General features: G+C 43.8%; 1 protein-coding gene across 2 annotated transcripts in view; it reads right to left on the reverse strand.

The window, feature by feature from the left end:
* Window positions 1-21,526, reverse strand: part of ZNF644 (zinc finger protein 644) — a 94,447-nt gene extending 72,921 nt beyond the window's left edge. Inside the window, exon 1 of one of the 2 annotated variants that reach the window (XM_049772186.1) lies at window positions 21,467-21,526. The gene's annotated coding sequence lies outside the window, so the exon portion shown is untranslated. The remainder of the gene's footprint in view (window positions 1-21,466) is intronic. The other variant, XM_049772185.1, reaches the window with a different exon arrangement.
* Between the last annotated feature and the right edge of the window lie 2,404 nt (window positions 21,527-23,930).

Consider the following 23,930-nt stretch of genomic DNA (forward strand, 5'->3'; position numbering starts at 1 on the left):
AATTCTCCTACACTCAATACAAGAAGATATAGTAGTATACTTTGAAAAAACATTTGTGATATTTCTCAAAATATTAAATCACATAATCAAGTCATTCTATTCCCAAGTATTTACTCAAAGACATGGGAACATATATTTATACATAAACTTACAAATGTCATCTTTATTTGTAATAACCAGGAGCTAGAGGGGGGTGATCGTATGAATTATGGGTCTTGAGAATTGCTCAGTAGTTAAGCACCTGCCTTACGGATTGGGATAAAGTCTATTCCCTGGCACTCCCCTCCCATACCCATATGACTTGAGATTCTAATAGCATCAACCACAAGAAAGCAATCTCCTGGTGCACCACAATTAAGTGTGTGCAAGCATCAGAACTAGTGAGCATGCAAAGGAGGCATGAGTACCACATCAAGAATGTATCATAGAAGCAATATCAATCACCAGTAACTACGATATGAGTTAAAAAAAATTTTTTTTGTTTTTGTTTTTGTTTTTGGGCCACACCCGGCGTTGCGCAGGGGTAACTCCTGGCTGTCTGCTCAGAAATAGCTCCTGGCAGGCATGCGGGACCATATGGGACACCGGGATTTGAACCAACCACCTTTGGTCCTGGATCGGCTGCTTGCAAGGCAAACACCGCTGTGCTATCTCTCCGGGCCCTAAAAAATTTTTTTAATAAATGTGAACCCAGTACTAGAGAGCATGTATAGTAAAGGGAATAAAGCAATTGCCCTGTACATAGTAAACTCCAATTCAATCTTTGGCACCACATATGGTCCTGAGTCTTTCCAGGAGTGAATTCTGAGCAAAACAAAGTGTGGGCCCTGCCCTCTCCTGCAAAAAGTAAATCCCCTTATCTTTATAAAATTAAAGTAGATCGGATATAACATATGCAACACGAATAAATCTAAGAATATTTATGCTAGTAGGTAAATGCAGAAAAAATATAAGGTTTCATTATTTAAAAAATTCTAAACACAGGGCCAGGAGAGATAGCACAGCAGCGTTTGTCTTGCAAGCAGCCGTTCCAGGACCTAAGGTGGTTGGTTCGAATCCCGGTGTCCCATATGGTCCCCCGTGCCTGCTAGAAGCTATTTCTGAGCAGACAGCCAGGAGTAACCCCTGAGCATCGCCGTGTGTGACCCAAAAACCAAAATAAATAAATAAATAAAAATAAAGGGATCTTGGGGCTGGAGCGGTGGCGCAAGCAGTAAGGTGTCTGCCTTACCTGTGCTAGCCTAGAACTGACCGCAGTTTGATTCCGCCCCCCCCCCGTGTCCCGTATGTTCCCCCACACCAGGAGTGATTTCTGAGCGCATAGCCAGTAACCCCTGAGCATCAGCAGGTGTGGCCCAAAAACCAAAAATAAATAAATAAATAAATAAATAAATAAATAAATAAATAAATAAATAAATAAATAAATAAATAAATAAATAAAAGAGAAAAATTTTGACTTCAAAATAAAAATCTCTTTCTCTTTGAAATATGATTTAACAAAACAGTGAAAGATTCTGGGAAAATATTTACAAACTACAAGATGACAAAAAGCTCAGCTAAAACATCAAGGAACATTCACAACTCAACAGTAAGACATCAGCACAGATGTCAAAGCACATTAGAAAATATTCTTCGGGCCGGGTAGGTGGCGCTGGAGGTAAGGTGTCTGCCTTGCAAGCGCTAGCCAAGGAAGGACCTCGGTTCGATCCCCCGGCGTCCCATATGGTCCCCCCAAGCCAGGGGCGATTTCTGAGCACATAGCCAGGAGTAACCCCTGAGCGTCAAACGGGTGTGGCCCAAAAACCAAAAAAAAAAAAAAGAAAATATTCTTCATAAAAAGCACTAAGACAGAGACCGGAGATAACACAGCAGTAGGGGAAGCGGCTGACCAAGGACCAACGGTAGTTCGAATCCCGGCATCCCATATGGTCCCCGGAGCATGCCAGGAGTAACCCCTGAGCACTGCCAGGTGTGGCCCAAAAACCAAAAAAGAAAAAAAGATCCACTAAGATAATGCAAAAATAACCATTTTCCAAACGTTTCTAGAAACTAATCAATTACTGCAATTTGGGGTGAACTCTTTATGCAAGGTAACTGATTCTTTAGATCAGGGATCCTCAAACTTTTTAAACAGGGGGCCAATTCACTGTCCCTCAGACCATTGGAGGGTCTGACTATAGTAAAAACAAAACTTATGAACGAATTCTTATGCACACTGCATATATCTTATTTTGCAATGAAGAAACAAAACAGATACAATATGTGGCCCGCGGGCCATAGTTTGAGGACCACTGCTTTAGACCGTAGAGTACAGTGGGTAGGGTGCCTGCCATACACAGTCAATCTAGGTTTAAACCCTGGTACCACATATGGTCTCCAATATGGTCACTACATATGTTCACCTCTAGGAGTGATCCCTAAGTGTAGAGCCAGGATAATCCTGAGTACTGCCAGGTATGGAGGCTTCCTCTCCCAAAAGAGAGCTGATTCTTATGCAAACATCCCAAATAGTATGTGCAATATGGATGAATTTAAGAGTAAAGATGCTAAGTAGATAAAAGCAAAACTTGATTATATAAGGTTTAGTTTATTTTTAAAAGATCTAGATAGGTCTGAGCGGTTGCACAGTGGCAGGGCGCTTGCCTTGCCAGGAGCAATTTCTGAGCGCATAGCCAGGAGTAACCCCTGAGCGTCAACAGGTGTGGCCCAAAAACCAAAAAATAAATAAATGATTGACCTCAGATCAGTCAATGCCTGGGCATAAACTCAAAGAAGCAATAAATGGGAAAAGACTCCCGTGAGTTATCAGGCACTGTATACTGTCCTACTCCTAGTCTCCTACTCTGCCCTGGAATAGCTTTCAAAGTCAAAAGCCAACACCAGTGAAAACCAGCAGCATAGAAGTCGCCTGACAGGGGCAAAAGTCCTTCACTGTCCATTGACATAAGACTTTTTTATTGGTATGTCTGCTAATTTCAGAAAGACCCCATCCGAAGTCTACACAATTTGACACAACTCAGAGGACCACTCAGTGCAAAAATCCTTTTCCCTGAGCAATTTGTAAAAACAAACAAAAACACAACTGCTCGTAAGATATTTTGGTAAATTTTGTAAAAGTGTAGAAAGACAATTGTTCCATATATGAACTCACTAACCAGATACGGTTAACAAAATTATCTAAAAAGAAAAACTGGAGACTAGATATCATATGTATTCACAAATTTGTACGCAAGAGCTCAGCTATGCAAAAACTCAGGGAAGAGCAATAAAAGGCCCGAGTTAAATGCTCACTTCTGGCTAACCTGGCATAAAAAGGAAAGGGAAGGGAAAAGTCATAAACTTCCGGAGTGCTGAAAGTTTGGCCTAACACACAGAGCTTCTCAAAAATTGATCAGATTTATTGGGCCTGAAAAGTTCTGTCCCATTATCTAACCAATTAGTAGTTTTTTACTGCCATGTATGACCAATGAAAACAATTTTTTCAGCAAAACAATCAAATAACAATAAAAAATAAGAAGAGATATCTAATTATCTACTCTGTTGCAGAGCTGCATATATTTAAAAGTTTTCTAGGGGCTGGAGCAATAACACAGCAGTAGACAGATCTCGGTTCGATTCCCGACATCCCATATGGTCCCTGAGCCTGCCGTGAGCTATTTCTGAGTGCAGAGCCAAGAGTAATCCCTGAGCACCGCTGGGTTTGACCCAAACAACAATAACAACAAAAAAGTTTTCCATACAAATGACAAAATATGGGCTAGAAACATAGTACAAGAGAAGCCACTTGTCCCTTTTCTTTTCTTTTTTTTTTTTTTTTTTTTTTTTGGTTTTTGGGTCACACCCGGCAGCACTCAGGGGTTACTCCTGGCTCTATACTCAGAAATTGCTCCTGGCAGGCTCAGAGGACCATATGGGATGCCGGGATTCAAATCGCCGTCCTTGCATGCAAGGCAAATGCCTTATCTCATGCTATCTCTCCAGCCCCAAGACACTTGTTCTTCAAGAGGACATTTCAGTCAACTCTGGTTCAATCTCTCTCATATTGCTTTCGCTACCTAAAGACAGACAAGAGTATATTCTAAATGAAAAATGAAGAGTAGTCTCTGAGTACCACAAAGGTGGCCCAAATCATATCCCCCACTCCAAAAGACATCATGAAAAAAAAAAAAACACTGTTCACATTAAAACTTAAATTCTTGGGGCCAGAGCAGTGAAGCGGTAAATCCCCGGGCGTCCCATATGGTCCTCCAAGCCAGGAACGATTTCTGAACGCATAGCCAGGAGTAGCCCCTTAGCATCACAGGGTGTGGCCCAAAATCAAAAAAAAAAAAAAAAAAAAAAAAAAACCCTTAAATTCTAAAGTTAAAAAAGTAAAATAAGGGCCGGAGAGATAGCATGGAGGTAAGGCGTTTGCCTCTCATGCAGGAGGTCATCGGTTCGAATCCCGGCGTCCCATATATGGTCCTCCCGTGCCTGCCAGGAGCAATTTCTGAGCCTGGAGCCAGGAATAACCCCTGAGCACTGCCGGGTGTGACCCAAAAACCACAAAAAAAAAAAAAAAAAAAAAGTAAAATAAGGGGTCGGAGAGACATCATGTAGGTAGGGAGCTTGCCTTGCATGCAAAAGGATGGTGGTTCAAATCCCGGCATCCCATATGGTCTCTCTAGCCTGCCAGGAGCAATTTCTGAGCGCATAGCCAGGAGTGACCCCTGAGCACTGCCAGGTGTGATCCAAAAACCAAAATAAAAAGTTAAATAAAACTTTTAAAACTTAGAGATAAAAATATAGGGACCCCAAGCCAGTAGCGATTTGATTGCATAGTCACTGAGCGTCACTGGGTGTGGCCCAAAAAAAAAAAAGCAAATAAATAAAATAAGTAAAAATACAAACAACAGGGCCGGGAAGATGGCACTAGCAGTAAGGTATCTGCCTTGCAATCCCTAGCATAGGACGGACAGCGGTTCGATCCCCCAGCGTCCCATATGGTCCCCCCAAGCCAGGGGCGATTTCTGAGCACATAGCCAGTAGTAACCCAAGCGTCAAATGGGTGTGGCCCAAAAAAAATACGAACAAAACCACTGGAAAGGACATCTTAAATATATATATATATATATATATATATATACCTTAAATCAATCTTACTATTTCAAATCAATAACTTAACTTCCATCTTCAGAACCTAGAACTACTAGATTAGAGCAAAAATAAAAAATAGAGAAAAATTATATAAACAAAGCTAATTTAATTAATTAATTTGTTTAATTATACAAAGTTGGTTCTTTAAAAATAGCAAGAAAAGGGGCCAGAGAGATAGCATGAAGGTAGGGCATTTGCCTTGCATGCAGAAGGACAGTGGTTCGAATCTCAGCATCCCATATGGTCCCCCGAGCCTGCCAGGGGCGATTTCTGAGCACAGAGACAGGAGTAACCCATGAGCGCTGCCAGGTGTGACCCAAAAACCAAAAAAAAAAAAAAAAAGGGCCCGGAGAGATAGCACAGCATCGTTTGCCTTGCAAGCAGCCGATCCAGGACCAAAGGTGGTTGGTTCGAATCCCGGTGTCCCGGTGTCCCTGCCAGGAGCAATTTCTGAGCGCATAGCCAGGAGTGACCCCTGAGCACCGCCGGGTGTGGCCCAAAAACCAAAAAGAAAAAAAAAGAAAAAAAAAGAATATCACACTAAAGGACACTTAAAGACAACATCTAGAGTACTTATTGAGATGTAGAGGGCCCGGAGAGATAGCACAGTGGCGTTTGCCTTGCAAGCAGCCGATCCAGGACCAAAGGTGTTTGGTTCAAATCCCGGTGTCCCATATGGTCCCCCATGCCTGCCAGGAGCTATTTCTGAGCAGACAGCCAGGAGTAACCCCTGAGCAGCGCCAGGTGTGGCCCAAAAACCAAAAAAAAGAAAAAAAAAAAAAAAAAAAGAGATGTAGAGATATCTCATCGTTAAATTACTTAGAGACAATAATGAGTAAAAAATACTGAAGGATGGGCCAGAGAGACAGCACAATGGTAAGGCATTTGCCTTGCATGCAGCCAACCCAGGACAGGCCGTAGCTCGAATCCTGACAACAATATGGTTCCCTGAGCCTTCCAGGAGCGATTTCTGAGCACAGAGCCAGGAGTAATACAAGGGCCGCCAGGTGTGACCCAAAAACAAACAAAAAATTCCGAAGGATGTTAGGGAGAAAAGAAGTAACCTACAAAGATGCAACTATCGCTGAGCTTTCATCACTTCTTAGCAGGCACCACACAGGTTAGACCAGAGCGGAATGATATTCACCCAACAAAAAGACAAGAATGTCATCCTGCAATATTATGATTCAAAGATGGAGAAATTAAGGCTTTTTCAGACTAATATAAGCTAACAGAGTTCACCTCACCAGACCTATTCTGCAAGAAACAGTGGCCCAAGAGACAGGTTAATGATTTAAGGATGTCTATATATGGCATTGCATGCATCAAGTGCAATCATAGCAGCTGTACTGTTTGTGGCTGCCAGTTCTCTATTCTCTACTGGTGATTTGCAGCATGCAAACAGTTTTTGGTCACACCAGATATGTGTGAGAACTACTAAAGTAGTGCAGCCCACAGAAACCTGAATAAAAAGATGCACAAACACAAACCAGGAAGTGCAACTACTGGCAAACAAATCAGCACAACGGTGACTCGCTCAGCAAGCACAACTACAACAAAAGGGAACACCACAGCTAAAGAATGCAAACTCCAGCAGGCACATGTGCAAGCTTCACAATTAAAGGAATTAAACTCCTAAAAGCATCACAACCGGGGCCGGGTAGGTGGCGCTGGAGGTAAGGTGTCTGCCTTGCAAGCGCTAGCCAAGGAAGGACTGCGGTTCGATCCCCCGGCGTCCCATCTGGTCCCCCCAAGCCAGGGGCGATTTCTGAGCACATAGCCAGGAGTAACCCCTGAGCGTCAAACGGGTGTGGCCCAAAAAACCAAAAAAAAAAAAGCATCACAACCAACGCTGCAAGCACCACAGTCAGGTCATTAAAAGGAAGAAAAATTTTTCTTACTTAAAGAAGAAATCAGTCTTGAATAGACAGTGACAGAGTTATCAAGTCAGGAGGGAAGATAATAATGAAACAACAAAAGAGAAAAGTCAAAGACAGAAAGAACCCTTAAAATCAAATAAAGATAAAGTAATAGTAGCACAAAAAGCTCATTTTGATTCAAAAGCATGATAAAACTTGGATAGTTTACACACAATACTCTGGAAGAAACAGATCACAGAGATCACCTGAAAAGCTAAAAACAAATGGGGCTGGAGAGATAGCACAGCGGTAGGGCGGTTTGCCTTGCACGCAGCCAACTAGGATGGACCCCAGTTCGTTTCCCAGCATTCCATATGGTCCCCCGTGCCTGTCAGGGTCGATTTTTGAGCGAAGAGCCAGGATTAACCCTTGAGCACCACCGAGTGTGACCAAAAAAAAAAAAAAAACCAAAAGCATAAGAGTGAAGCATACTGTGAAACTGAATTCAGTAAATGACAGGTGTTAAATGAGTAAATCAAGATCCATCTATACTAGTCATGTAAGAGTCTCAATTTAGAGATATAAACACAAACAGGCTCAGAGTGAAAGGTTAGAACAAGGTATTCCAAACCAATAAGTCAAAGAAAGGGATAGTAATTTGCTATATGTCAAAAAAGAGTTTCAATCAAAAAAAAGAACTGAGTGGTAGTGCAGTAGTAGGACGTTTGACTTGCATGTGGACGGACCACAATTCAACCCCCTGGCATCCCATATGGTCCCCCAAGCCAGGAGTGATTTCTGAGCACAGAGCCAGGCAGGAGTAATCCCTAAGCATCACCAAGTGTGGCTCAGAAACAAAAAATAAAAACAAACAAAAAAAAGTAACAGAGATAAAGATGATATTATATATCAACTAGGCCATAAAGATATATGCACACAACAAGTAGACAAAAAAAAATGTAGCCCTCAAAGGATAGGACATCAACACAGAAGAGATTATCTTACACAGAAGAGATTATCTTACATAGAAGAGATTATCTAGAACATACTCTTACATAAAAGAGATCACCTAGATCAGTGTTTTTCAACCACTGAAAACTAGTGTGCCGTGCAAAAAATTCCAATTTCATCCATAACATGCAGCTTTGGCTCACAAGTAGACCAAATCATTACCATCATTTATTATCTCATAAAAAAGTAATTATAAAATAATTTCTTTGTGTGGGGGCTGGAGAGGTAGCATGGAGGTAAGGTGTTTGCCTCACATGCAGAAGGACGGTGGTTCAAGTTCCAGCAACCCAAAAACCAAAATAATAGTAATAATAATAATTTATTTATGTTCATTTTATTCCTATTCAAGAGAATTACTTTATATATAGTCAAGATAGGCACAGAGTTAAAAAAAATTTTTTTTTTGTTTTTGTTTTTTTGTTTTGTTTTTGGGCCACACCCGGCGGTGCTCAGGGGTTACTCCTGGCTGTCTGCTCAGAAATAGCTCCTGGCAGGCACGGGGGACCATATGGGACACCGGGATTCCAACCAACCACCTTTGGTCCTGGATTGGCTGCTTGCAAGGCAAACGCCGCTGTGCTATCTCTCCAGGCCCCTTAAAAAAATTTTTAACATTTTCTTTTTCTTCTTTTTTTTCCTTTTTGGTTTTTGGATCACACCTGAGCAGTGCTCAGGGTTACTCCTGGCAGGCTCAGGGACCATATGGGATTGCCAGGATTCAAACCACTGTCCTTCTACATGCAAGGCAAACACCTTACTTACATGCTATCTCTCTGGCCCCCTAACATTTTCTAATGGTGGTGTGCCTCATGATTTTTTTTTTTCATGAAAAAAGTGTGACTGCACAAAAAGGTTGAAAAACACTGACCTAGATCATTGTTTGTCAAAGTGGGCAGTATCGCAAGTAAAGGGAAAGGTCTGCAATGGAAAATCTGAGGGGTCCGTAGTAGCCATGGTGACAACTAACAAGAGAAGGAAAAGTAGTACTTTGTTCACTTTAAGAAGACAGATAAGGGGGCCGGGCGGTGGCGCTGGAGGTAAGGTGCCTGCCTTGCCTGCGCTAGCCTAGGACGGACCGCGGTTCGATCCCCCGGCGTCCCATATGGTCCCCCAAGAAGCCAGGAGCAACTTCTGAGCGCATAGCCAGGAGTAACCCCTGAGCGTCACAGGGTGTGGCCCAAAAACCAAAAAAAAAAAAAAAAAAAAAAGAAGACAGATAAGGGGACGGGCCGTGGCGCTAAAGGTAAGGTGCCTGCCTTGCCTGCGCTATCCTTGGACGGACCGCGGTTCGATCCCCCGGTGTCCCATATGGTCCCCCAAGCCAGGAGCAACTTCTGAGCACATAGCCAGGAGTAACCCCTGAGCGTTACCGGGTGTGGCCCAAAAACCAAAAAAAAAAAAAAAAAACGAAGACAGATAAAATAACTCCCGATCCCCTGGCTCTGCTCAATTTGACTGGCTTAAAAAAGAAAAAAAAAAAAAGACAGATAAAAAAAGAAAAGAAAGGCAAAAAAGGAGCTGGAGGGAGAGCACAGCAGTAGGGCTTTTGCCTTGCACACAGCCGATCTGGGACAGACCTAGGTTTGATCCCTGGTACCCATATGGTCCCCCTAGCCGGCCAGGAGAGATTTCTGAGTGCAGAGCCATTGTAACCCCTGAGCATTGTCAGGTGTGGCCCCCAAACCCCAAAGTCAGATTTCAAAGGTAGTGGTACTAAGTAATTTTTGCTAGAAGGGGGTGGTCAGACAATTAGGTCTGGAGTCCTCTGATGTGGACTTAAGACATGAGAAGAAAATGAGATAAAATGAAGTAACTGGCTAAAAAAAATTTCATTCAGCAGTATTCATCGCCACATTCAAGTACAATGATAAGATTTGGAATCTGGGCCCGGAGAGATAGCACAGTGTCCCATATGGTCCCCCATGCCTGCCAGGAGCTATTTCTGAGTAGACAGCCAGGAGTAACCCCTGAGCACCGCCCGGGTGTGGCCCAAAAAAACAAACAAACAAACAAACAAAAAAGATTTGGAATCAGCCTAGATGTTCTTTTTGTTTGTTTGTTTTTTGTTTTTTGGGGCCACACCCTTTTGATGCTCAGGGGTTACTCCTGGCTAAGTGCTCAGAAATCGCCCCCTGGCTTGGGGGGACCGTATGGGATGCCAGGGGATCGAATCATGGTCCTTCCTTGGCTAGCACTTGCAAGGCAGACACCTTACCTCTAGTGCCACCTCGCCGACCCCTAGCCTAGATGTTCAAGATGATTGGACCATTAAAATATGGTTTAGAGGGGCCAGAGAGATAGCATGGAGGTAAGGCGTTTGCCTTGCATACAGAAGGAAGATGGTTCGAGTCCCGGCATCCCATATGGTCCCCCGAGCCTGCAATTTCTGAGCATAGAGCCAGAAGTAACCCCTGAGCGCTGCCGGTGTGACCCAAAAACAAAACAAAACAAAAACAAATGGTATAGACCCGCGATGGCGAACCTGTGGCACGCGTGTCAGTGGTGGCACGCAAAGGCCTTGCAGCTGGTACACGGAAGGTCCGCAATTAATATATATGGCACGTGCCACATAGTTTTTAGATACTAAAATCTTGTTATTAAGGCTTAATTGATGTGCTGGCACTTTAGAGGAAATTACTTGGTTTTGTGCGGCAGTTTGGGCACGCGGGCTCAAAAAGGTTAGTCATCACTGGTATAGACAATAGAATAGTACACATCCTTACATAGCCATAAAGAAAGATACAATCATGCAATTTGCTGCAATATGGATGGAACTGGACTATGTCATGTTAAATGACACTAGGAGGATGATAAACACTGGATATTACTTATTATGTGGCAATTATAATATATACTATGAGGGAATACCATGGTATAAAGGCCGAAGGGGACGTACCTAGATCATTCTTGGCTGCAGATTATAAGGAAAAAGTAGAGAGGAGTGAAAGGCAAATGAGAAATAATGGGGGAAATGGGTCAAAGGGATTCAGGTACACAGTATTAAGACAAAGCTAAATATTCAAACCAGAAGTTGTGGGGGAATAGGAAGGAACCTGGGAATACTGGTGGAGGAAAGCTGACACTGGTGATGGGACTTGGTGCTAGAACACTGTATATCTGAAACTCAACTATGAATAACTTTGTAAGTCACAGTGCTTTAATAAAAAAAAATTCTCATGACAGATTTAAGGAGTACTATTTTTACTAAAAGTGGGGTGTTGATATTTTTTTGTTTGTTTTTGTTTTTGGGCCACACCCGGTGACGCTCAGGGGTTACTCCTGGCTATGCGCTCAGAAGTCGCTCCTGGCTTGGGGGACCATATGGGACGCCGGGGGATCAAACCGCGGTCCGTCCGAAGCTAGCGCAGGCAAGGCAGGCACCTTACCTTTAGCGCCACCGCCCGGCCCCAAGGGTGTTGATATTTTTATGCGTATTAATACAGAACCCAGGGGCCAGAGCAATAGCTCAGTGGTAGGGTATCTGACTTGCACGCGACCTACCCAGGACCAAACTGGGTTCGATCGCCAGCATCCCATATGGTCCCCCGAGCCTGCCAGAAGAGATATCTGAGCACAGAGCCTGGAGTAACCCGAGTGCCACCAGGTATGGCCTAAATTCCCCCCTCCCAAAAAAAAAAAAAAAAACTACTTACTTATGTAATAAAGGATTGTTAAATAAAAATAAAGGTCCTTTGCGAATAAAAAATGAAGTCATTGGTAACATGAACTTTATAGAAATGTATTTCCCAGAAGGATTATACATTTTTCTCATGCACATGGGACATTCTCTAGAACATGTTGTAACATTAGTATTAGACTAGAAATAAAAAAAAATATGGAAAACTCAAATCACGTGAAGACTAAATAACAAGCTTCTGTATTAACACTTGGGTCAAAGAAAAATCAAAAGAGAAATAAGAAATTACCTGGGAGCTGAGAAGCTAGTATGGTAAATAGATTGCATGCAGTCAATAAATACCTTGCATGCAATCAAGCTAGGTTTGATCCCTGACACTCTTTAAGCTAAAGTGCCAAAAAATATAATCTGTGATCCCAGAGCAAGTAGAAAGTCCTTAATACAGATAGGTGTGACCCAAAAATCACAATTTAATAAATTACCTGGAGAACAAAGGCAAAGTGATGTGCTAATAAATCATCCAGATGATACAAAAGTAATATTGAGATTCATCACAGATGCATCAAGAAAAACTCAATCTAAATAACTATTCACATAAGCACACTAAAAGCAAATAAACAGAAGAAAATTTGCAAAATATACATACACAGAAGGATAGGAAAGAGATCCAAGTATCAACCTTCCTTTTCCTTGTAAAGAACAAAAAGACAATCAAAAGTAAGCCATGGGGCCAGAGTGGGGGCGCAGGGCACTGTCTACCTTGCGCACACTAGCCTAGAACGAACCATGGTTCGATCCCCCAGCATCCCATATGGTCCCCCAAGCCAGGAGTGATTTCTGAGCCCATAGCCAAGAGTAACCACTGACCGTCACTGGATGTGGCCCAAAAACCAAAAAAATAAAATAAAATAAAATAAAATAAAAATAAGCCATAGATGAGACCTGAGAGGCCATAAAAGGGTTGCACATGGTACCCTAAACAACACGCTTCTGTATTAATCAAAACAGAAATAAGAAATTACCTGGGATTCCAATCCCAACATCACATAAAAACCCCCAGAACCACCAGGAATAATAACTGAGTACAACAGAGGTTAAACCTCAAATGGTCCAACACTTCTGCTATGCATAAGCCTGCCCCCCCCCCCCCAATCCCAAAACCCAACATGTGCAGCAACAGATCAACAAGCACTGACAGAACAGTGAAATAAAACACTTTCTCGGGGCTGGAGAGATAGCATGGAAGTAAAGCGTTTTTGCCTTGCATGCAGAATCCTGGCATCCCATATGGTCCGGTCCCCCAACCCTGCCAGGAGCGATTTCTGAGCGTAGAGCCAAGAAGAACCCCTGAGTGCTGCCAGGTGTGACCAAAAAAGCAAAAACAAAAACAAAAACAAACAAAAAAAAAACACCACCTTCTCAACGAGGAAAAAAATTTCCATCTCAGTAGATGTTAGTTATATGAGTATATTTATGATACACTTCACTGAGTTGTACTAATGTACACTTAACTGTATGAAAGCATATTTATGCAAAACATTTAAATACATGTCATTTTCTTTAAATTGAAAAAGCCTTTTGTCAGCCTGAGTGAGAGCACAGTAGGAGGGCATTTGCCTTGCAGGGAGCCAAACCTGGATGGACCTGATTTGATCCCCAGTATACCAATGGTCCACCAAGCCGGCCAGGAGCGATTTGAGTGCAGAGCCAGGAGTAGCCCCTGAGTTTTGGGGTGTGGCCCAAAAAAACAAAAAAAAAAAAAAAAAAAAAGTCAAACAAACAAGTCTTTTCTCTATTCTCATTCTTTTTAATCAATCTCCTTTACATCAGCAACTAATCAGAAACATTATCTTAGCAGTGATGGCTAACTTCTTTGAGCCTGAGTGCCCAAACTGCCGCACAAAACCAAAGAATGCCCAGTCCAGTCAGGCCCTGGTTGCCAGGTGAGCTGCAAAGCAAACACTGGCACACTGGCCTCCCGCTGTGCCGCATATCTTAATTGCAGACCCTCTCGTGTGCCAGCTGCAAGGTCTTCGAGTCCCACAGCTTGCACACGTGCCATAGGTTCGCCATCAAGGCCTTATAGCAACTCCTTACCCTTACAAAATTCACAAGGCTGGTACATTTCATCCAGTATTTTCTTATGGCTTCACCGCTAATTCATTTAATATTAATTCAATATTCATCACATGCCCACACATGAGAAAATGTTTTGGACAACTACACTAAATAAAATGTTTTTGTTTGCCTTTTTTTAGTGCCATATCCAGTGGTACTCTGGGATCACTCCTGGCAAATTTTACCTATTATTTGTTCACTGCTTGGGGAGGGGGGGCTGGGAGGTACACATAGCTGTGCTCAGGATTTACTCCTGGCAGGACCACTTGGGGCACTGAGGATCTAACTTAGGTCTGCCCTATTTACTATACTGTCACTTCAATCCCAATTTTATCTAATACTTTTTAATGTTCCTACAAAACATTTTTTTCTTAAAACTTGGGGGCCATATCTGGTGGTGCTCAGGAGTTATTCCTGTCTTTGTATTCAAAAATTATTCCTGGCAGGGGCCGAAGAGAAAGCACAGCGGTAGGGCGTTTGCCTTACATGAGGCAGCCGACCAGGGAGGGACCAGGTTCGATTCCTGGCATCCCATGTGATGCCCCCAGCCTGCCAGGGGTAATTTCTGAGTGCAGAACCGGAAGTAACCCCCTGAGCGCCGCCAGGTGAGATCCAAAAACCAATCAATCAATAAATAGTTTTTTAAAAAGAAAAAAGAAATTATTCCTGGCAGACTAGGGACTCTAGGTCATACATGCAAACATCCTATCTGACTGAACCTTCAAACCAATTTAAATACATCTGTAACTCAACATATTTCTATTGAGGAATGCTGACTTCTACAATATACAATGTCTTACAAATGCCTATTTTATATGTTATCCAATTAAGCATGTTTTTTCCTTTTATAAAAAGTACTACATTAAGGGGCTGGAGTGCCAGTACAGTGCATAAGGCATTTAACTTGCACTTGGCCAACCTAGGTTCAATCCCCAGCACCCACATGGTCCTCTGAGTATGGCCAGGATAATTCCTGACTGTAGAGCCAAGAATAACCCAAGTATAGCTCAGTGTGGCCCAAAAACAAAGACATACTACATTGTCTAGCTAATTTTAGTATCACTTTTAAAAAAATCTAAAAGAAGCTTCAAGTTTTACAAGCACAAATATAAGAGTTGAGAAGGAAGTTCAAATGGACTTGTGTGCATACTTTTGAATACAATACAGGGGTCTCCAGGTTCAGTCCCAGACACCATATGGTCCCCCCAAGCATCACTGGGACATAAAGAACAAATAAGTTAAATATAAATTGAAATAAGTTATATTCTAAGATGATTACAAACTGAAAATTTTACCTACTTTTTTTACATATCTACATTAAAGATAAATACCCTGGGCCTGGAGAGATAGCATAGCGGTGTTTGCCTTGCAAGCAGCTGATCCAGGACCAAAGGTGGTTGGTTGGAATCCCGGTGTCCCATATGGTCCCCCGTGCCTGCCAGGAGCTATTTCTGAGCAGACAGCCAGGAGTAACCCCTGAGCACCGCCGGGTGTGGCCCAAAAACCAAAAAAAAAAAAAAAAAAGAGAGAAATACCCTGAAATACTGTAGTATTATTATTGAACCTGTCCCATTCTGAACCCAAGAGTATTCTGATTAAGCTGGATCCTTTTCATCTCAACCATTCAGTAAATAAAAAGACAGCTTCCATTTTGTCCAATGTCACTGTACTAGTATCTAGCAGCCAAGACAAAGAGCCTTTATATGGCGGCATGAATAAACAATCAGGCAATAGACATCACTTGAAATAGGGTAGGTAGAAAATGTTTTTATAATGTTATTTTATAAGATAAAACTTACAAATTGTTCAAAGAAATGAAAGGATAAAAAACAAAAAAGAAAAAACAGAGGTCTTATCTGTAAACTTAAGATGCTAGGCTCAACTACAGGAGGATGGCAGAGGAATAATTAAAGAAGGAAATAAGTTTAAGAATATGAGGGCCCTGAGAGATAGCACAGTGGTGTTTGCCTTGCAAAGCAGCCGATCCAAGACCAAAGGTGGTTGGTTCGAATCCCGGTGTCCCATATGATCCCCCGTGCCTGCCAGGAGCTATTTCTGAGCAGACAGCCAGGAGTAACCCCTGACACCGCCGGGTGTGGCCCAAAAAACAAAAAACAAAAAAAAAAAAAAAAAAAAAAGAATATGTTAGAAGGAGCCAGAACAATAGCACAGCGGAAAGGCGTTTGCCTTGCAGGCAGCCCATCCAGGATGGACCTTGGTTCAATCCCCAGAGTCCCATATGATCCCCAAGCCAGGAGCGATTTCTGAGAGCATAGCCAGGAGTAACCTCTGAGCACCAATGGATGTGGCCCAAAAACAAAAACAAAAAAGAAAGGAATATATTAGCAACAAACATAAACAAAACAAAGTAAACTGTAGAAAAGAAAATGTCAAAAGGAAATGCTATTTGAGGAAATTCCCACAACTCCATGCAATGAGAAGATAAAATTCCTTTCCTCAGTCCAGCTACAACTGTTGGAAGCAACTTCTCACTTCTTCCTGAGGTTTTTATGTATTTTACATGCAAATGCACACAGCCAATCCAGATTTCTCTTTACTAATAATGGTCACCACCATTTTAAATAGAAAAATTGAAGGATGTTATAACAAAGACAAATCAACACAAATTATTAGGAAATAGCTTCACTTATGTTCACAGTAAATCTCAGCAACAGGAAGTTAAGGCGTTGCAACCCATGTTTGATCCCTGGCATCCCATATACTCCAAGAAGCCCGTCACAAACAATATAGTAATTCCTGAATGGAGAGCCAGAGTAACCCCTAAGCATTGCTGAGTGTACATCTCCCCATCAAAAAAAAAGGGTTGTATAATGGGTTAAGGATATATACAGCTCAGCAAGAAATACTTGCCTAGCATTTGAGGACCCTGGTTCCAATCCTGATATACATATAAATTTAAAAAATCAATTAAAAGGAATAAAAGTAAACACCATGTAAAGATAAAAATGCTAATCTTTTCCTGAAATTGGTTAACTGGTACAACTTAGGCCAAATATTGTATAATATTTACATGTATAAGTAAATAATAATACTTAAATTCAAATACTGTTAATTGTTTTGTTTTTAATCATCTCTATGTTTCCCCTCATATTTCCTTTCTTAAAGCTGTATTTTCAACTTCCATAAATGATACATTCTTTTAAAGAGCTTAAAACCTAAAATCTATCACTCCAACCAACTTCAAATACACCATAATCTAGACTACAAAGATCTATCTTTCTATACCTTTACAAAGATACTTACAAAATCAGTTCCAAGAATCCCAAATGAAATGGGCAAGCTATAGCATGCAGAGAGAAGAGGTAGGTCAAAGATTAGTAGAGGGAGAGTGCAAAGGAGATAGAACTCAGACTAATCTTAGCCCAGTCTTTCTTTCCCCCAATCCCAGGGATGCTGTCACTGCTGCATCTGTGGCAACCCTGGTATGCTCCACCTCTTCCTCCTACAATCCTCTTCTTTACTTCAATTAGAAAGTTATCTCATGGGACTGTTTTTTCTTGCTAACGTTTTCAACAGTCAAAGGATCTCTTATCTTGAATTTGAAAGTGAACAGACATAATAACCCCCCAAAATCACAGAACAGCTTAGTAAATTCAAAATATGAGTGAATTCCAGGGTTCAACTTGAGCAAATTTAAAAAAAAATAAGGTCCTAGAAATGAGAAAATGCTTTAACAAATATTCTAGCTTCCTGAAGAAATACACTGACTACAATTTGGCACTGTATCTATTAATATCTAGTGATCTATCAGTACTTTTGTGGGGTTGGGGGTTACGTTTTTGTTTCTGAGAAGAGAAATACTTTGGCCAACCAGCAGGGTGAGCTAGTGCTAGAATCAGTTACATTATGCTCAATTCTTTCAAAATTCAAGTGTTTTGCATTATTAAAAGCAGCCATTTGCCTTCAATAAGACACTACTTCTAATATTTCAACTGGTGATACATCTCATAACTTTGTCCATTTACAAATTCTTATACAAAATATTGTCTCAACACCAGAAGGATTAATAATAAATATGAAAACAAATTTACATTCATTTGAATGTCTGCAAAGTATTAATAGTTTTCTGTGCCTTTTTATTTTCTGCATTTCTGGGATCAAACTCAGGGTCTTACTCAAGCAACGCAAGCACTGTAACACTGAGCAAATATAAGCCCTAATACGAGTATCTATTCTTTATTCTCATGTTTTATAGGACTATAAGTCAAAAATTTGAAACATTTTTTGGATATCATTTTTTTTTTTGGCCACACCTAGACATGCTCAGGACTTATTCCTGGATCTACACTCAGGACTGCTCCTGGTGAAGCTTAAGAAACCATAAGGGAGGATGGAGACCAGATCAAACCCAGGTCAGCAGTATGGAAAGCAAAACCTTAACTGCTTTACCATGTCACCAGGCCCGAAATACCTTCTAAAAAAACACTAAAAGTGTAAAACAGAACTAGATAGTTTAACCTTTATATTTTTAATTTGGTTCCAGATACAACAAATGTCTTAAAATCTACATGAAAGATGATTATGAGACTAGAATAATCTTTACTTTTGGAAATAAATTCTGCAAAAAAAAAAAACACTTTTCAGTAAGCAACCCTAAACAACGTTATGGATAAGATCTTTTCTACTACTTTTCCTATTATTTCCTGAAAATCCTTTCATCTACACTACAGGTATCCCTAATTCCAGTGGCTTCTCCCTTCTATGACCAAATAGTTTCAAATCCAAACTTATTCTATATGTACAAATCTAAAATTAAAAAAATTAAAGAATTGCAGATAACAGACACTTTACATTTACAAATAACCTGGGCAATTTCTAATCATCACAAATCTAGAGCAAAATTAAATCCACTCACACAAGAGGTGAAAATTAAACAACTTATCAACTTCCTAAGAAGTTTCAATAGTTTAGCCTTTAATTGACCATAAAAAGCTCTAAATTTTCACGTTTATTTCTGAAGAAATTAAGGATTACTGTGTGTGATCTTTTTACATGAAATATCCTAAGTGGTACGTCCATTTACCCAATTAAGACACTCTTACATTACTATTACTGGCATCAAGTCATTTCTTACCTAATAACTGGTAGCAATGAAAGTTAGCTTACCCTTTCCCGTAAGATACTTTGCTCTTAATACCTGCCTGGGTCAAGACTACTTGAAAACTTCAAGACTCAAACGCAAAGGAGTTCTAAATTACTTAAAATGTCTGTCTATTGTACTTGAATTTGTGTCATTGAAAGTCACTTCAAAATCTAAGTCACTATTTTCTTAAATAAATTCTCATCAAGTTATCTAACAAGTATTCTAAAATACTATCATTTTATTTTTAAGCCATTGTTTGCTGCGGTCAATTTCTCAATTCAGCAAATGTGCCAATGGAAAAGTAATGGAGGTTTAAGTTATGAAACAACTTTCTACCATGTTACTGACTTGATCATTAAGTTTGACCCTCTATGTATTTGTAAACAGAGGACAAGAGTAGCTGTTGAGATTCCTTCTACTCTCAAACTCAGTAACATCTTTGCTAATATTAAAATATCTTTTAATCGTTAAGACAAGTCTCATCTGTGATAAGAGAATGGGGAGAATCTGGGAGAAAAAAGTGAAAGCTGAATGATGAAACGTTGAAAAACGTGAATAGGGATCTAAAGTAAATGTTCTATGTGTAATCGAGTTCAATTATCTCAAGCAAATTAATCTCTTAATGTGACCCCGCAAAAACGAGTTGTCTGCCCCCCCCCCTTTTTTAGCCATTATAGAAAGAAAGTATAGTCTGGCTTTAAAGAACCTCTATCTGATACTGTCAGGATCTCGGCAGTAGTATACTTATCACAGCTAGTATGGATTCTATCTGGTCAAGTCTTCTTGTTACCAGTTCTTAAGATGCCTAAATTATAAATCTAGTACAACTTTATTTTCACCAAACCTACCAAGGCAGCACCGCTACCACTGCTCGATAAATTACAATGGCACTGTGGGCAAAACAGGAGAGTTTCTTTCCCTTGCGTTAACTTGAGTTGTCTAGACTTTGAAGTAAGTGCTCTCCTTGTGGAACTAAGAACAGAACACTAAACTACAGCAAGAGAGGCCAAGGCAATCAGGCCAAGAGTGGCATCCAGCTGCCATCATGCCTGCCATTAAATCAAGGCTAAGCCAGAACCTAGAATGTGGGTCTGGGGAAGAGGGCCAGGAGTGGTTCTATGGAGACGAATCGCCTAGCCACATATGATTAACCAAAGCATCATCGAGATCTCCCCCCAAAAAAGATTTTACCCTCAACTCCAGTCTGCCTCAATAAGGGAGTGCAAGGTGGGATGGGGGAAGCAAACACACACCAGGCCCAAAGTGAAGTCTACTCAGCAACTATTTCTGAGCCCTACGGGCTTGGGTAGGGAAGGAGGGTCACTCGGGGTGGCGTCTAGGCCACTAAGTTCTCCTTCCACTTGAGGCTGCTGTTAAAAGCAAGCGCTGCGGGCCGGAGAACCGTTCCTTTAGCTGCACCACCCCAAGTTTCCAATCACGGGCAGCAAGGGTCAGGGCCACACTCATCTTGGGGCGCGCGGGTCCGCTCTGTCCACGGCCGGAGATGGAAAAGCTCCCGGGGCTGCAACAGAAAGCCTAGGAGCACACACCTTGCATGCGTTGCGCGGGCAGGGTAAAGATGGAAAGGGAGTTGTTGGCCCTGGAGAAGCCGAAGACCTTTAAGCCGGACACCCACCGCGCGGCGGAGCAGGAGGAGGAGGAGGAAGAACGCGACAACTCCAACGCCTCCTGCCAAGGACCGAGCTAGCTAGCTAGCTAGCTAGCTAGCGGGCCCAGGGCGGGCGGGCAGGCAGGCCGGCTAGACGGAGCTAGCGGGGAGGCGCTGCGTTGCACTGCGTGGCGCTGCGTTGCGTTGCATTGCATTGCATTGCGTTGCGTTGCGTTGCGTTGCGGGCTCAAGTAGGCGCGCTGGGCCCAACGCGGGGCGCCCCGAAAAGCAAAGCCCGAGACAAGAGGGGGTGTGTATCAAGAAGGAGGGAGGGAGGGGGCTTCCTGCCGGCGCAGCACCGCCCCGTTACACGGCGCCTCGCAAAGCAATGGCGGTCGCTTCTCCCCGGAGTCACTCGGCCTTTTTTGCGCTGCTCCTTGCAGCTCGCTTCGGCTTCGTGCAACGGAACAAAAAAAAAAAAAAAAAAAAAAGGCCCCGCGGAGTGCAGCGAGGCCCCTTTGTCAGCGCCGCGGGGCCCAGGGCAGGGCAGGGCTCCGTCCTGGCGTTCCCTTCCCTCCCCGGCTCCCGCTCCGGCTCCTCCCGGGCCCGCCGCTCACCTCCGGCCCCGCCGCCCGCCGCCGATCGCCAGCCCCAGCCCGGGGCCCGCGGGCTCCTTGTGCGGCCGCAACTCCGCCTTCGTCGCGCGCCGCCGCCGCCATCTTAGCCCGGGCGGCGCGACGCGTCCCGGGGCTGCAGCTCGTCGGGGCCCGCGGGGCCTGAGGCCGACGCGGGACTCGCCCCGCACCCCGACAGCACGCCCGGGCGTCCCGGGCCGCGGGGCAACGGCGCGCGCGGCCTTGCAAGGGGGGCGCCGCCCCCGCTCTCCGTGCCCCCCCCCGCCGGCACCCTCCGAAACCCACGCGCACACGCACACCCTGGGCCCGGAACCACCCGCCCGCTCGGACCCGGGCGGATCGCCCCCCGAAACTCACAGTTTGGGGCCGTGTGCGTCAAAAGCGGGGCGACGCCGGGGCGGCGAGCGCGCGGCGTCCCCGCGTCACACGCCGCGCCCCCCCCTCCCCTCCTCTCCTCTCGGCTCCGCTCGCTCCGCCGCTCGCTCCGGGACGCGCGGAGGCCGCACGGCGCACGCGCGCTCCCGGCTTCCCGCCCGGCTCGGCCCGGCCCGGCCCGGCCTTGGGTGGCCTGGCCTAGGAGAACGCGCGGCGACTCCCGGGTGGGGATGGGGAGCGGCGCGCCTCGCCTCGCCTCGCCGCGCCTCTCCTCACTGCGGCCCTGAGGCGTCCGCGCCTCACCAATGACTGGCCGGCCGAGCGAGGCCTCCCCGACTCCGCGCCCGCGTCTCGGGTGCCCGAAAACAAACAAGGTCACCTCCCCCCGGCGCTGACCTAATCGCTCCCCGGGAGGTTCCCGCCCCGAAGGAGGCACGCTCCAAATATGGTGGTGCCCGAACTCTCTCACTCCAACACTTTGGGGCGCAATGAAGGCCTTTGAAGGTGGAACAGGCCCGGCCCTGCGGGGGACACCCTTCCTGGGGTGCCCAATGGATTTGATATTTTTAAGGAGCTGGAGGAAAATGCACTGCCCTGGGCCTCGAAGAACACACGCGTGCGCACACTAGACTGCCCTTCACCACTTGAGAGTGATGGCGGACAGGGAATTGGGGTCTTTGGAAGATCATGCATGGACACACACACATGCACACACACACACGCACACACGGTCGCCCTTCACCACCTGAGATCTTGGAACATCATGCACGGGGACCAAGCAAGGAGATACTGGATGGTGCCTTGAATGGACACACACACACACACACACACACACACACACACACACTCGCCCTTCACCACCTGAGAATGATGGCTGAGGGAGAATTGGGCATTCTTGGAAGATCATGCATGGACACACACACATGCACACACACACGCACACACGGTCGCCCTTCACCACCTGAGACCTTGGAAGATCATGCATGGGGGCCAAGCAAGGAGATACTGGATGGTGCCTTGAATGCACACACACACACACACACACACACACACACACACACGGTTGCCCTTCACCACCTGAGAGTGATAGCTGAGGGAGAATTGGTGGTCCTTGGAAGATCATGCATGGGGACATACGCACACATGCACACAGTTGCCCTTCACCAGCTGAGACCTAGGAAGATCATACATGGGGACCAAGCAAGGCGATACTGGACGGTGCCTTGAATGGACACACACACACAACACACACTAGATTGCCCTTCACCACTTGAGAGTGATGACTATCAGCGAATTGGGGTGCTTGGAAGACCAAGCAAGGAGATACTGGATGGTGCCTTGAATGGACAGATACACACACACACACACACACACACACACACACACACACGGTCGTGGATGGACGCACACGCGCGTACTCACACAAGGTCTTCCTTCACCTAAGAGTGATGGCTGAGGGAGAATTGGAGATCCTTGGAAATCATGCATGGGGACCAACCAAAGAGATACTGGATGGTGCATTGAATGGGACCTTCTCCTCAGTGGAATCGCCTGGCTAACTGCTGCCCTGGGTCTCCACCTGAAAGAAGCCACCTGAGAGAAGTCACCCGAGATCCTGGGCTACTACCCGGTGGAGAAGTCCTGAGAATGTGCTGGAAAACTTTTATCCCTTGACAGGACTGACAACACTCATCCAAAGCCCACCCGAGTCAGGGCACTTTTTTGGAACCAGCTAGAGGAATTCTGGCTTTTCCCTAGCGATGGGACTGAATAAACAAGGGTTTGTTCCAGTGTTTTGGACATGAACTCAAAAGAGCCTGGGAATTCTGCTACACCTGCCTATGATAAACTCTTTTGAAAGTGTTTTATACACACACACACACACACACACACACACACACACGTATTGTTTTCATTTTTAAAGGTTTGCGGCTCTCATAACTGAGTTCCTCCATTGCTCAGAATGTTACTGACTTTCAGGGGAATGCACTGTGATTGATTACATTTAGGAAAAAAAAGATGGTGACATATTTACCATATTCAGCAAACATGGATTCCAAACACTAGGCCTTTACAGTTGCAGGATTAGTTAACAATGGTTATTTTGTTGTAATTAATAGTTAACAATTAGTTAACAAGAGTCTTCTGAATGCTTTACCATTCTAATACCCTTATTTCTTTGTGCCAACTTAATGAGGCAAAAGAGAGAGGAGGTAATTTTTTTCAGTCATAGCTCTCTGGGCTCCTTCAAAATGAGCCTTTTTTTTTCGTTTTCTCAAATGGTTAGAATAAAACATGTAATATAGTTTTTCATTCAATAACAAGGGGTTGTGTCTTGGATCATTTAATCTGCACTTACATTGTCAGTTTATTACTGGTCTCAGAATAATTCACATTTTATTTCTTTGGGGGGTTACACCTGGCAGTGCTCAGGGGTTACTCCAGG

The sequence above is a fragment of the Suncus etruscus genome, chromosome 4, assembly GCF_024139225.1.
Source record: "Suncus etruscus isolate mSunEtr1 chromosome 4, mSunEtr1.pri.cur, whole genome shotgun sequence".
In the NCBI taxonomy this organism is placed as follows: Eukaryota; Metazoa; Chordata; class Mammalia; order Eulipotyphla; family Soricidae; genus Suncus; species Suncus etruscus.